We start from the raw sequence: 13,592 nt of genomic DNA, 5'->3' as shown, positions 1-13,592 counted from the left end.
GGACTGAATACCAGGTCCAAGCCCAGATCTCAAAAGGCTTTGCCTGCGTCCACTCACCTTTGTGGAACCCTTGCACTGCTGCACGAACAAGCTCAGACTGTCCCACTAAGTGAGGAGAGACACTCGACCCAATCACCTCTTCTCCATCCAGCCACAGCCAGCCAACCACCACACATCCTAGGCAAGCCAGGCCCCGCCACATATTTATTTTAATCACGGCCAGTTGAAATCAGGACCACAGGTCAGTAGAACCCCCCCCAGCTGGCCTGTACACTCGTAAGCAACAATTAACACCTATTGTTTAGGATGATTCACTGATGACTCATGGAGACACCATCCTACCTTCCACTTCACTCACCCCAAATTACTTGACAGCTCCTGAGTCTCACAATCATATCCAATGCCTTGGTTATGTTGCACGCTCCGCCTAAAAGGCCTGTTTCTTTTTTTTTTAATTTTTAAAATTTTTTTGTGTGTGTGTCTCACTATTGGCAATCCAGCTCAAACATTCATTCCACTCATCAGGTTTTTCTTGAGGCTAGGCATTGAGGTTTGAAACTGAGCAGGATGGTCTATGCACTGCACCAGCTCTCAGATGAGAAGGCAAACACATAGTCAATGTTGCATTCTTCTTTCTTTCTCCTAACTCCCTTAGGTAGATTAAGTCTTTCTTATTTCTTCCCAGGCATTCTCACCCCTCAACTGTAGCCCTTCTCAACATGATGCCAAACACACGAATGGGACCTAACTGGAAGCACTCTTAGGAGGAACAGATGAGATTATGATGGCCAAGCCCTGAGCATAGTGCTTGCAAGGGGAGAGAAAACTGTTGTTATTCTAGTCAACATACATGGAGCCAGGCATGGTGGCACATGCCTGTAATCCCAGTTCTTGGAAAGTTAAGACAAAATATTGCAGGTTCAAGACCAGCCTCAGTGAGACGACTCACAGCAGCCTAGCGAGATAACTGTTTCAAAACAAAACAATAAGCCGGGCAGTAGTGGCGTATGCCTGTAATCCCAGTACTTGGGAGATAGAGAGCAGAGGATCTCAGGCTGAAAGCCAGCCTCGGCAATTCAGCGAGGCTCGCATTAATTTAGTGAGACCCTATTTCCAAATAAGAAATAAAAGGGCGAGGGGTGGCTTGGAGGTAGAATGCCCCTGGTTTCAATCTCCGGCATCACAAAAACAACCAAAAAAATAAAAAAGCCATGTATTCAACCTCCAGTACCAATATATATATATATATATATATATATATATATATATATATATATATATATATACCAATACACATGTTCATCTCTTCTACTTGACTGCATATAAGCATCTTCGGAGCAAGAACTGAGCCCAGTTCATTTTTACATCTGAAGTACCTGAAGCGTCTGTTTGCCTGGCACACAATACTCACCAAATCTTGAGATCTTGAGCAAAGGTCCAGTAACCACAGAGCTGCTCAGGGCCCAGAGCCACTTGTGTTATACGGGGGCGCCCTCTGCTGTGTGTGTCTGGCCACACACCCTGGTGTGTGGGAGCCCAAGGGAAAATTTCCAGAAAGCCATAGTCCAGGCCAAGGATATATATCATAAACTGGAGGGGACGTACCCCTCCCCAGTGCTATTATTTGGCCTATTTGATTTTACAGTTGCGGCTACCAATATTATTTGTCTTTTGAATAAACAAAATATTTTGGTTCAGGCTTTTATTTCATTTATATCATAAATAAGCCCTCATGGTAATATATACCTGTAATCTCAGTACTTGGGAGGCTGAGGCAGAAGAATCACAGTTTCTAGGACAGTCTCAGCAATTTAGTGAGACCCTGTTTCAAAATAAAAAATAAAAAGGGTTGGGGATGTAGCTCAGAGGTAGACTCCCCCTCCCCCACTCAATCCCCAGCACGAAAGAGAGAAAGAAAGAAAGGATCACCTGCCACATTTGAAATCCCTTTAAGAGCCAGGTATGCCTATACTCCCAGTACTTGGGAGGCTGAGAGAGGAGGATCACAGTTTTAAGGCCAGCCTCAGCAGTGTAGCAGGACCCTGTTTTAAAATAAATAATAAGCCGGGTGTGGTGGCGCATGCTTGTAATCCCAGCATTTGGGAGGCTGAGACAAGAGGATCAGGGTTTGCGGACAGCCTCAGCTACTTAGTGAGGCCTTTTGCAACTCAGTTGAGACCCTGTTTCAAAATAAAAAAAAATAGAGCTGGGGGTGTAGCTTGGAGGATGAATGACCCTGGGTTCCACCCTCAGTACCACAAAAACAAACTAATTAATTAATTAATTAATTAAATGATAAAATAGGGCTAGAGTGTAACTCAGAAGCAGAATGCCCCTGAGTTCAATCCCCAGTACCACAAAAGAGAATAAAATCTCTTTGGAAAGAAGAAACAGCTCTGTACATGCGTGGGGCATGCCCTTCACTTGAGGTTTTACTAAGACATTTGAACATAGAAGTATTTCAATTGAAGGAGCAAAAACAGTAGTAGATTATAGTAAGCACATTAAAAAAAATCAGATTAGTACCGGGCATGTGATGCAGGCTCTCGATTTCAGAGAACTCTACCTTTGGCAAAAGTGATTACACTTGCTTCGCTCTCTCTCCTTCTCAAAACTCGTGGAACAACCATGGCGACAGTGAGCTTCCAGTTCTCCCACTCGCCCAGCCGTAAGTCCTAACCCAGCTCCAGGGTAGCCCCACTCCTGAGACTCTACAAGAGCAAACAGGACGGCTGGAGAAGAACACTAGCCAGGGACCAGGTGGGGAACCTTGCAGGCTCATGAGTATGAAGAGGATCCTCTTTATATTCACTCATTATTTTATTTCCTGGCTCTGCCAAGTACAAGTCATAAAACTACAACAGTAGCAGCAGCAGTAGGCTTATAGGCACCTAAACTCAAAGAAAATCCTTCTTATTACCAAAGGAACTGGAAAAGAAGTCCCCATGAGCTGGAGAGAGAGAGAGAGAGAGAGACAGACAGACAGACAGACAGACAGACAGACAGACAGACACAGAGAGAGACAGAGACTAGAGATTCAGATGAAGGGAGTTCTACACCCTGAGCTCCTTTTTAAATTTTGAAACAGGGTCTCACTAATTTTTAGAAAGTTTCCCTAAATTGCTGAGTCTGGCCTCAAATTTACGATCCTCCTGTCTCAGGCTCCCAAGCTGGGATTATAGGCATGTACCACCACACCCGGGTAAGAAAAATTTCTTTATTACATGAAAACTATCTACCAAGCTGGGCATGGTAGCACACCTTTACTCCCATACTTGGGAGGCTGAGATGGGAGGATCACAGGTTCAAGGACAGCCTCAACAAGTAGTAAGACTCTCATCAACCTAGAGAGACCTTGTTTCCAAATAAGAAATAAAATCGGGCCGGGGGTGTAGTTCAAAGGTAGAATGCCTCTGGATTCAATCCCCAGTGCCACACACACACCAAAAAAAAAAAAAAAAAGCTATCTACTAGAAATTTTTTCAAATATCATAACTAGTAAGAAAACTAAAAGCATTCTCACTAAAATAAAGAAGAATTAAATTATCTATATCACCATTTGTTTGGAAAACAAAGCCAATGAAATACGAAAAAGAGAAAATAAAAGACACATGGCACAAATTTGAATGGCAGAAATAAAATGCCCCTATTGGCCGAATATGTTACTGTTTACCTGGAAATTCTTAAGCAGTCACAACTACAGCAAGCTACTGGAACTAACAAAGAACCTAGCACCATGACCGGCTGTGAAATAAACATATATACACATATTGTTATTCACTTTAAGCTATTTTTTTAATTTTTAAGTTAATAGAAACATATTCCATTTATAATAGCAAAAAAAAAAAGTGCTACGTATTATGGTGCATGTCTGTAATCCCAGTACTCGAGAAGCTGAGACAGGAAGGTTGTAGGTTCACATCCAACCTCAGCAAGTTAATGAGACCTTGTTTCTAAATAAAAAGGGTGGGGGGTGTCACTTGGAGGTAGAATGCCCCTGAGTTTGATCCCCAGGACCAAATAATAATAATAATAATAATAATAATAATAATAATATCAATAAGAGCATAAAGTATGTAGGAATAAGTCTAATAAAATATCCATGGCATGGTAGCACACACTTGTAATAAGCCAAAAATTTTACTGAAGAGCTTTTTTAAAAACAAAGACTAGAAAATTTAGAGAAAGACTCTGATTGGAAATAATTGATCTTTTAATGGTACTAATTCTCTTAAAAATTAATTTATAATTCAATGACATTCAAATCAAAATCCCAAGGGACTTTTTACAAAACTCGGAAAACTGATTCTAAACGTCACCTGTTAAAGTCAATATACAAGGACACTTAAGAGGATTTCGCCTTCTAATGGGAAGAGCCAGCGTGGCTATTTACTTGCTGACATTCTCTCTATGGCAGCAGCTGTTTTGATTCACCCCGAGTCAGGGCAAAGGTATGACAAGGATGCTTTTGTTCACATTTCTTAACAAGAATGTACTGACATATTATTTTTCATTTCAGAAGTAAACATTATTAAAAGGCCAATGAGAAATAAAGGAGCAAGAAAAGTGAAAAAGAATACAAAAATTCTCATAAAAAGATGAAAACCGCTCCTTGGCACCTTTCTTTCTTTCTTTCTTCCTTCCTTCCTTTCTTTCTTTCTTCTTTCTTCTTTCTTTCTTCCTTTTTTCTTCTTTCTTTCTTCCTTCTTCCTTCTTTCTTTCTTCTTTCTTTCTTTCCTTCTCTTTATTTATTTCCTTCCTTCCTTCCTTCCTTCCTTCCTTCCTTCTCTTTCTTTCTTTCTGTGGTACTGAGGATTGAACCCAGGGGCATTCTACCTCTGAGCTACATCCCCAGTCCTATTTTATTTTTTATTTTGCAACAGTGTCTCACTAAGTTGTAGAGGGCCTCACCAAGTAGCTGAGGCTGCCCACCAACCCATGATCCTCTCCCGGGCATCTTTCTAAAGCACTGATGTCAGAATATTATCGAGATTCCCGCATATCCATGCTTATAGCAGCACAGCTCACAAAAGCCAAATCAGAATCCGCCCAGGTGTCCATCAACAGATGAATGGATTGCAAATCTCTGGTATATACCCACAGTGGAATCTTACTCAGCTACAAAGAACAAAGTTATGTCATTTGTAGGAAGATGGATGAAACTAGAGTACATTATGCTAAGTGAGATTAGCCAGTCTCAAAAAGTGAACAGCTGTGTGTTTTCTCTCTTATGTGGAAGTTACAGAGAAGTTGGGTAACAAAAGAAACTCCAGATGAAGGAAGGAAGAGAGATTCCAATGAGCCTCTCTTCAATAGAGGGGATCTAGAGGAGGTGAGGGGCAGGAGGAGACTTAATGAAGGCAGTAGCTCAAATAATAGCATGTACAAATAGGAAATTACCACTACCAATATCAGTGACATCTACAGGGAAGGAGAGTTGTGTGGTATTCAGAGGAAACTCACCAAGTGTTGTGTTGCATTATGTTCCTATCATTGTACACCTCACTGTGGTGAATAATTACAATGCACCAATAAGAGAATGTTTTTTAAAAGATGAGAACTCATCTCATATGTTTGCCTTCTCTCATCTACCTTCACTCCCAAAACACAGGGAGTTGCATTTACCTGTCTTAGGTCAATCACTCAGTGGCTGAATCAGGACTAAACCTCAAGTCTAATTGTTGTCAAAACCTGTACTTTTTCCACTCCGCCCATTGCCTGGCTTCTGAGGAAGAAGCCGTGGAAAGAATTCCTCTGGCGCTTCTCAAGGAATAGGACACTGTGTCACTAGGAAGCTTTTTCTAGCCAAGATCTCGGTGCCTATGATGATTCACATTTAGATCATGTTCCTTGAGAGTAGAGGAAGATGTGAAAGATATCTGTAAGCAGCTGGTATTAACATCTGATAGTTGTAAATAAAGTTCTCAAGGAAACCATCCAACTACATTGCAAGGAATCTCAAAGGTCATGAGATCTGCTTATTTCTCCCCACAAATACAACTTCAGCCCTTGCCAAATTTCTCTTCTACTTTCTTCCCTAATAATGGCTAAAACTGCTATTAAATAGTCATCAGAAGCCAGGCGTGGTGGTGCACACTTGTAATCCCAGCATTTGGGAGGCTGAGACCGGAGGATTGCTGTTCGCGGACAGCCTCAGCTACTACTTAGTGAAGGCCTCTGCAACTTAGTGAGACCCTGTTTCAAAATAAAGAATAAAAAATAGGGTAGGAGGTGTATGTATCTCGGAGGCCAAATGCCCCTGGGTTCCATCCCCAGACCCGCAAAAAAAAATAATAATAATAATAATAATAATAATAATAATAATAAAAGCCATAGAAAGGGCGTGTGTGTGTGGTACTAAGGATAGAATTCAGGGGCATTCTACCTCCAGCCGTGTGTGTGTGTGTGTGTGTGTGTGTGTGTGTGTGGTACTGGGGATGGAACCCAGGGACATTTTACCTCCAAGCGAAACTCCAGCCCTATTTTTTTTATTTCTTCTTTTGAAATAGGATCTCACTGAGTTGCAAAGGGCCTCACTAAGTAGCTGAGGCTGCCCACGAATTGCAATCCTCCTGTCTCAACCTTCCAAGTGCTGGGATTACAAGCATGTGCCACCATGCCCAGTGCCATCAGAAAAGTTTTGAAAAATTCAGAAGCCATCTGATTCCAACATCCCTGGGCTCATCTTTTTGAAGTAACTAAACTATTAGAAGGCTGAATCTTCATAGAGGTGCCTGGACATTTATATAACCAAGACACATTTCCCAGCCCACTGCAGGAGCAACACAGTCATGAATAATTAACTGTATGTGTGGAAAAGGATATAATCTTTGAGCCACAACCTAAAAGAAACAAAGTTTGCCCTTTTCCCCCACCTGAGAGTTAAGAAGACAGATTTCAGTAGAGGAATCCAATTAATTATTCAGAGTTGCCGATTGGAAAAATGTTGGCCTAAACATCAAGCAATCTGGCTTCTCGCTCCAGCACTGCCATTAACAAGTCATAAGTAGTTGTGTAACTTCTCTAAGCCTGCCTCCCCTCTATAAAATTTCACTGTTGAACCAAGTATCTTTGAAATCCTCTCCAGCTGAAAACATTCCAGAAAACTTATTGGAGTTTGGTAGCTTATAAAGCATTACTCCTTGTGTTTGAAATTAACCCCAAATTATTACAAGCTAACTCCAAATTATTTCTTCTATCTCTCTCTCTCTTGAAACTTGGGCCTGGACCATGTGGTCGAGTACAACTCCGGTCACTAGGTATTGTCCATTGTTAAGTATTTATTTAAAAGGATTCCATACTTCCTGTAAGTCAAAGGGTCACCACCTTGAAATGAAGAATAGACCATATCTCTTTTCCTATTGCTTCATGAAATTTAGTCAAAAAGCTATGGCTATAGAGACCTTGATCACAAGCATTTTATAGTCATAGATACCAATACTACAAAGTTATTAACCATAATAAGTTTTCATTAATGAAAGGAGAATGACTCAGTAAACATGGCTAGAAGCTAATTTCACTTAAACAAAGAGTTCTAACATCTCCAAGTAAAACTCTAGCCAAATAAAATTTTAATATTTGTCTATCTGTTCCCAGACAATAGAAGACATAATTATGAGTTATAATCATTTGTAATTAAAATAATATAGTCACACAGAACATATTTTTCAAGGCCAAGTCCTTTTATGATTTGCACCCAAATTGGAAAAAAATCTTTTTTTCAAGGTATCATAACTAATATTCAAGAAAACATTCGTCAGTTTTAAATTGCAAATAAAATGGGGCCTGTCAAAGTATGTGTCATGCTATCACATGCGAGCGCATCATTTTCTCCCAGCAGAGGTGTTCCTACATTCTCATCTCTAGGAGTGAACGACTATATGGTTTGTACAAATAGACCTGAAGAAAGGGGCTTGCTTTGCCTTTTCACTATAGAGGAAGGATGTGATTTTATTATGGAGAATTAATTTTCATATTCAAAATAGCCTCAAGCAAAAGTCTGTATCAATCATTACAGGATCAGAATAAGTATATCTGGGACACTAAAATACCAGGAAGAGTTCGAAAAGGAAAGATGGAACCATGTGGATATCTTCAGGGGACACGTCTATTCTACTATACATTTCATTATTTCATTAAAGACATCTTTCTCCAGAACAGAACGCCTTATGGCTCAGAGACTAATCATCAATCATAGTAAATGTCATAGATGTGATCTTTCAGAAGTGACACTCAAAATGAATGGGTCTAAAACATCGTCCTTAAAGTCAGTGACATATGGTAGGAATGCATAATATATCTCAGATTGGCAGTCTCTCAAATTGCATATGGCAGTTTCTTATTCCCCAAGTCAAGATTCATTGGAATTATCACATGACCAAATCAAATCTTACAAGTTCAGCTTTCCACTTATTCCGATGATTGGTATTCTCAATGTGATCCTGGTCATTCTGACACAGGGGGTGGGATGGAAGTAATAACTTACCTGGCAAAGGGCCTGGCAATGTTGCCTGATTCCAAATACAGATCTTCCATTCTTAAATTTTAAAATGGCCTGTAATGCACTATAAAGGCCTTATCATTCTGCATGCATGAAAAGCCCAATAGGGTTGCTGCAAAGGACAGAAACAGCTTCTGTGCTGAACTTTCTGATAATTACAGTGAAAACTCTGGATATCTGAAAGGTTTGCCACTGTAAAGACAAATTGGCTTAGGACTGGCAGGTGTATGTGCGTTTTGGGGGTGGTGAGTAGACCGGCATTGTGGCCACAGCATCTACTGGAAAAGACTTCTTTTCCATGTCCTTTCTGAGGCTGTGTCAGAGGCATGTCAAGTGACTAAAAGTTTGGAAGAGAGACAACTCACAGTGGCATATGGCTCATAGTATCAGCCAGAGCCTGCGAACACTGCCGCCCATCCTATGCCATAACATGCAAACCCTGGATAGAATTTCTGCTGCTGAGAAAACTCGTTTTCTTTTTACTTACCTAGTGAGCAAATGACACAGTTCTGGATTTTGAAAATCTGATGTCTAAAGTGAAGATTGTTCTATCCTGTTTTTGTTGTTGTTGTGTTCTGGTTTTGTTTTTGTTTTTTCACCTTTAAGTGTAGTCTGGTTGCCAGGAAAACAGGAAGGGTCAGCTCCATTGTGGCTCAGAAGCATGATGACTGGATTTTCACACCATGGAGTAACTCCTGCCTCCCTCAAACCTTGTTATAGGTCAGCACATTCCCTATGTGATGTGGGGGCGGGAGGGGGGAGGTGAAGATCAAAAGGAGAGATCATTTGGAAAGACCTATTGATGATTCATGTTTCTAAAGCTATAAAAATTTAAGTGACACTTCCAGGATATTCTTGAGAAATATGTCAAAATAGAATTCGTGCATACAAGCTAACAGGTTATATAATCTCAGGTTAAAAATACTAACTTCGGTTAAGTAGGGCTGTAGATGGAGTCTGATTGTGCAGACACAAAGAGAAGCTTGCTTGGGAGGGAAGCCACAGAGCCAGTGTGGGAAATGACGAGGAAGGGGGGGTAGAAGGTGCAAGGCGAGCTGTCTCTGGAGAGATGGGAAGAAGGATGCAAGTTTGTAGCCCAAGGGATGAGAATTCTGTGGTCCCTTTGAACAAGTGGAAATGTGTGGATATCTCAGTCAAGCAAGTGCCCAAGTCCTTGATAATAATTAGAAAACCAAATTCTCAGGGTTGATGTGCTAGCATGTTGTCATTAGTGGTTCGTAAACTTATTTATTTGGGAAAGGGGGCAAGGTACTGGGGATTGAACCCAGAGACATTCTACCTTTGAGTTATACTCTCAGCCCTTTTTTTTTTTTTTAATTTGGTAGTACTAGGGTTCCTGGAAACCCTTCTACCTCTGGGCTACATTCTCAGACCTATCATATATATATATATATATATATATATATATATATATATATATATTTTTTTTTTTTTTTTTTTTTTTTTAAACAGGGTCTCTTAAGCCAGTGAGGCTGGCTTCGAACCTGTGTGATCCTCCTGTCTCCATCTCCCAAGTGTGGGGATTACAAGCGTGCACCACCACGCCCGGCCAGCCCTTTATTTTTTTAATGTATTTCTTTTTTTGTGTGTGTGGTACTAGGGACTGAACCCAAGAGCATTCTACCTCTGAGCTCTACTCCCAGACCTATTTTATATTGAAACAGAATCATGCTAGGTTGCTGAAGATCTCCTTAAGTGCATGAGGCTGGCCTCAAACCTGTGATTCTCCAGCCTCCCAGGTACTGGAATTACAAGAATGTGCCGCCACACCAAGCTCTTAAATTTTAATTAAGAATCACCTAAGGAACTAGTTTAAAATACGGCAATCCAGAACTCACTCTTAGAGATTCCCTTTCAGTAGGTCTGTGATTGGTACAGGAGTCTGAAATTGAACAAGTATTTCAGATATTGTAATTCAAGTCATGCATTTTGAGAAACTGTATTTTTCAGATCAAAGGACTCTCCAATTCACTATCTCTTTCCTCTACTTAAAAAAAATCCTCCGTAGTGCTCAATGGTAAAGTACTTACCTAGAATGCATGAGGCACTAGGTTCCATCCCCAACACTGTAACACACACACACACACACACACACACACACACACACACGAAGATAATAAGCTGGGCATGGTGGTGCACACCTATAATCTCAGTACTTGGGAGACGGAGACGGGAGGATCATGGGTTTAAGGCCAGACTCAGCAACTTATTGAGTTATACACTCCAAAACTTAGTGAGACACTGTTTCAAACTTTTTAATTAAACTAAAATAGGTCTGAGGTATAGCTCAGAAGTAGAACACACCTGGGTTTAATCCCCAGTAACATACATGCAAACACACAAAAAGCCATCCAACTTGCACAAAATGTTTTATTATTGTCCTCTCAAAATCATAGTAGCAGCAATATACTGTGAATCCTTAGCCCTCTTTAGGGCCTACTATGTTCCAAGCACTATAAACACTTTATTGATCATTTACTACTTGATATGTATTGTGCCAAGCACTTTGCAAAAATTACCCATTTTAATAGTTATTCTACAAAGAAGTATTATTTTCTATTTTGGAGGTGGGATGGCAGAGTTTGAACCCAGAGCCACTCACATGCTAAACACATTCCAGCATCACCCCAGCCCCTTATATATTTATAGCTAAGGAAACTAAGATCCAAAAGAGTGCAGCAACTTGCCTGGGGTCACATATTAGTAAGCAAACTACAGTCTGGGAACCCAACAATCATCCGTTTCCCAAAGCATTATTTTCAAATGATCTAATGAGTAGGAGATGAAAATTACCATGTGACAAAATTCTGCAAGAGCATATAACCAGCTAAAGCTGTAGATAGAGCTGCCATTTCCACTTAATCCCCACAGATAACACTGACACTTGGAAAATACTCATCAGCCATCAATATTCTCTCTTATTATCTACTCTTCAGTTGACTGCCAAGGAAGGTGATTCCAGGACTTGCTTCAATCTTCTGGGAAATAGGAATTTGTGTAAGTTGCACATTGTATGCGGTTGAGCTGCAGAGTCATTAAGCTGTTATCTGGAGGGGCATCTGATATGCACCATACCTTTGGCACTTTGGGCCCAGAGTGAGGGAGCGTGCCTTGCACCCTAGACTCACTTACCTGATAGCGCAGAGCGGCTTCCTTGATGACTGGACAAATGTTATGTCTGCCTGTCCTCAGAGCTGGAGAGAACTGGATCTGCTGCTTGGTCTCCGTGTTGTAGGGCAAATCACGCGTACTTTCTGAGCCTCGGCCTCCAAGTGCTTTGTGCATATATGTTCCCATCACTCTGGGCAACGTTATGATGTGAGACTATAATGCACCTGTAGAAGTGAATGTGTGTGTGTGTGTGTGTGTGTGTGTGTGGTACTGGGGATAGAACCCAGGGGCATTCTACCTCCGAGCTACATCCCCAGTCCTATTTTTTATTCTTTATTAGGAAAGAGAGTTTCACTTAGTTACAAAGGGCCTCACTAAGTAGTAGCTGAGGCTGTCCACAAACGGTGATCCTCCTGTCTCAGCCTCCCAAATGCTGGGATTACAAGCACGCAGTACCACACCCAGCTAGAAGTGAATTTTTTTAAAATACAAATTTAAAAAAATGATTATCTCTTGACACAATGGCACACACACATATAGTCCCACTACTTAGGAAACTGGGGCAAGAGGATCTCTTGGACCCTGGACTTTGAAGCCAACCTGGGTGGCCGAGCAAGGCCCCCATCTCAAAAATTATATGTAAATAAATAACTAAATACTTCAGGAGATTAAATTAAATAGAATAGAACACTTAAATAAGACAGGAATTTCCAGCACAACGTGGTGACATACACCTGTAATCCCAGCCACTGAGAGTCTGAGACAGGAAAATTGCAGGTTCGAGGTTAGCCTCAGCAATTTAGCAAAGCCCTCAGCAACTTAACAAAAATTTTTTTCAAAATGCAAATTAAAATAGGGCTAACAGAGCTGGGCGTGGTGGCACACACTTGTCATCCCCGCGCTTGGGAGGAGGAGACAGGAGGATAGTGCTGGTTCGGAGCCAGCCTCGCTGGCTTGAGACCCTGTTTCCAAATAAAGAAATATATAATAGGTCTGGGAGTGTAGCCCAGAGGTAGAAGGGCTTCCAGGAACCCCAGTACCACCAAAAAAAAAAAAAATAGGGCTAACAGAGCCTGGCATGGTGGCACATGCCTGTAATCCCAGTATTTGGGAGGCTGAGAAGGGAGGATCTGAGTTTGTGGAAAACCTCAGCTACTTAGTGAGGCCCTCTGCAACTTAGTGAGACCCTGTTTCAAAATAAAGAATAAAAAATCTGGCTGAGGGGTGTAGGTTGGAAGTAGAATGCCCCTGGGTTCAATCCACAGCACCACACACACACACAAAAAAAAAAGGGCTAACAGGGTGGCTCAGGGGTAGAGTACCCCTGGGTTCAGTCTCCGGTCCCCTCCAACAAAAAATAAAGAGAAAAATGTTAACACATACTAGGCATGCAATATATATGAAGTTTGACTCTAACTTTACACAGCTTAAAAAATGGAAATTTCTCCAGTGTGACCCTGTTGGTAGATGAACCTGAAAATATGCTCAACACAGTGGGCTTTGATGAGTAATTCATAAACACTGTCAAATTGTTCAGGGTGTGATAGAGATAGATCAGAAGAAGCAAGCATCATGAATATTTCATAAAGAAGCTAACTGCCTTTGAAAAAGCTGTTTCAACTGCCTAAAGTTTTTTTTTAAGGTTTGCTCATTAATGGAAAAGAACTTTTAGAAGTAGAACTTTTCTTTATACCTCTTTTTAAATTGTACTGTGTCAAACACAAGTCTAGTCAGAGCTGTTTGTTCCAAAGACTTTTACATCTGACCAAGCAGTCATTGATGTGTCCAACAGACACTTATCCAGTGATGATGATGGACCCGCTAGAAATGAAAAGTAAACATTGACAAGTCCCCAGAGTCAAGAAACACACATAATCAGACCAACACAATGAGATAAATGCTCTGAGCATTTAGGTGCAATGGCCCAGAGAAGGGAAGTTATTTAGGGATAATTTCCAAA

The sequence above is a fragment of the Muscardinus avellanarius genome (genome assembly GCF_963383645.1).
Source record: "Muscardinus avellanarius genome assembly, chromosome: 1".
In the NCBI taxonomy this organism is placed as follows: domain Eukaryota; kingdom Metazoa; phylum Chordata; class Mammalia; order Rodentia; family Gliridae; genus Muscardinus; species Muscardinus avellanarius.
The sequence above is the reverse complement of the archived record's forward strand: the minus strand, read 5'-3'. Positions refer to the sequence as shown.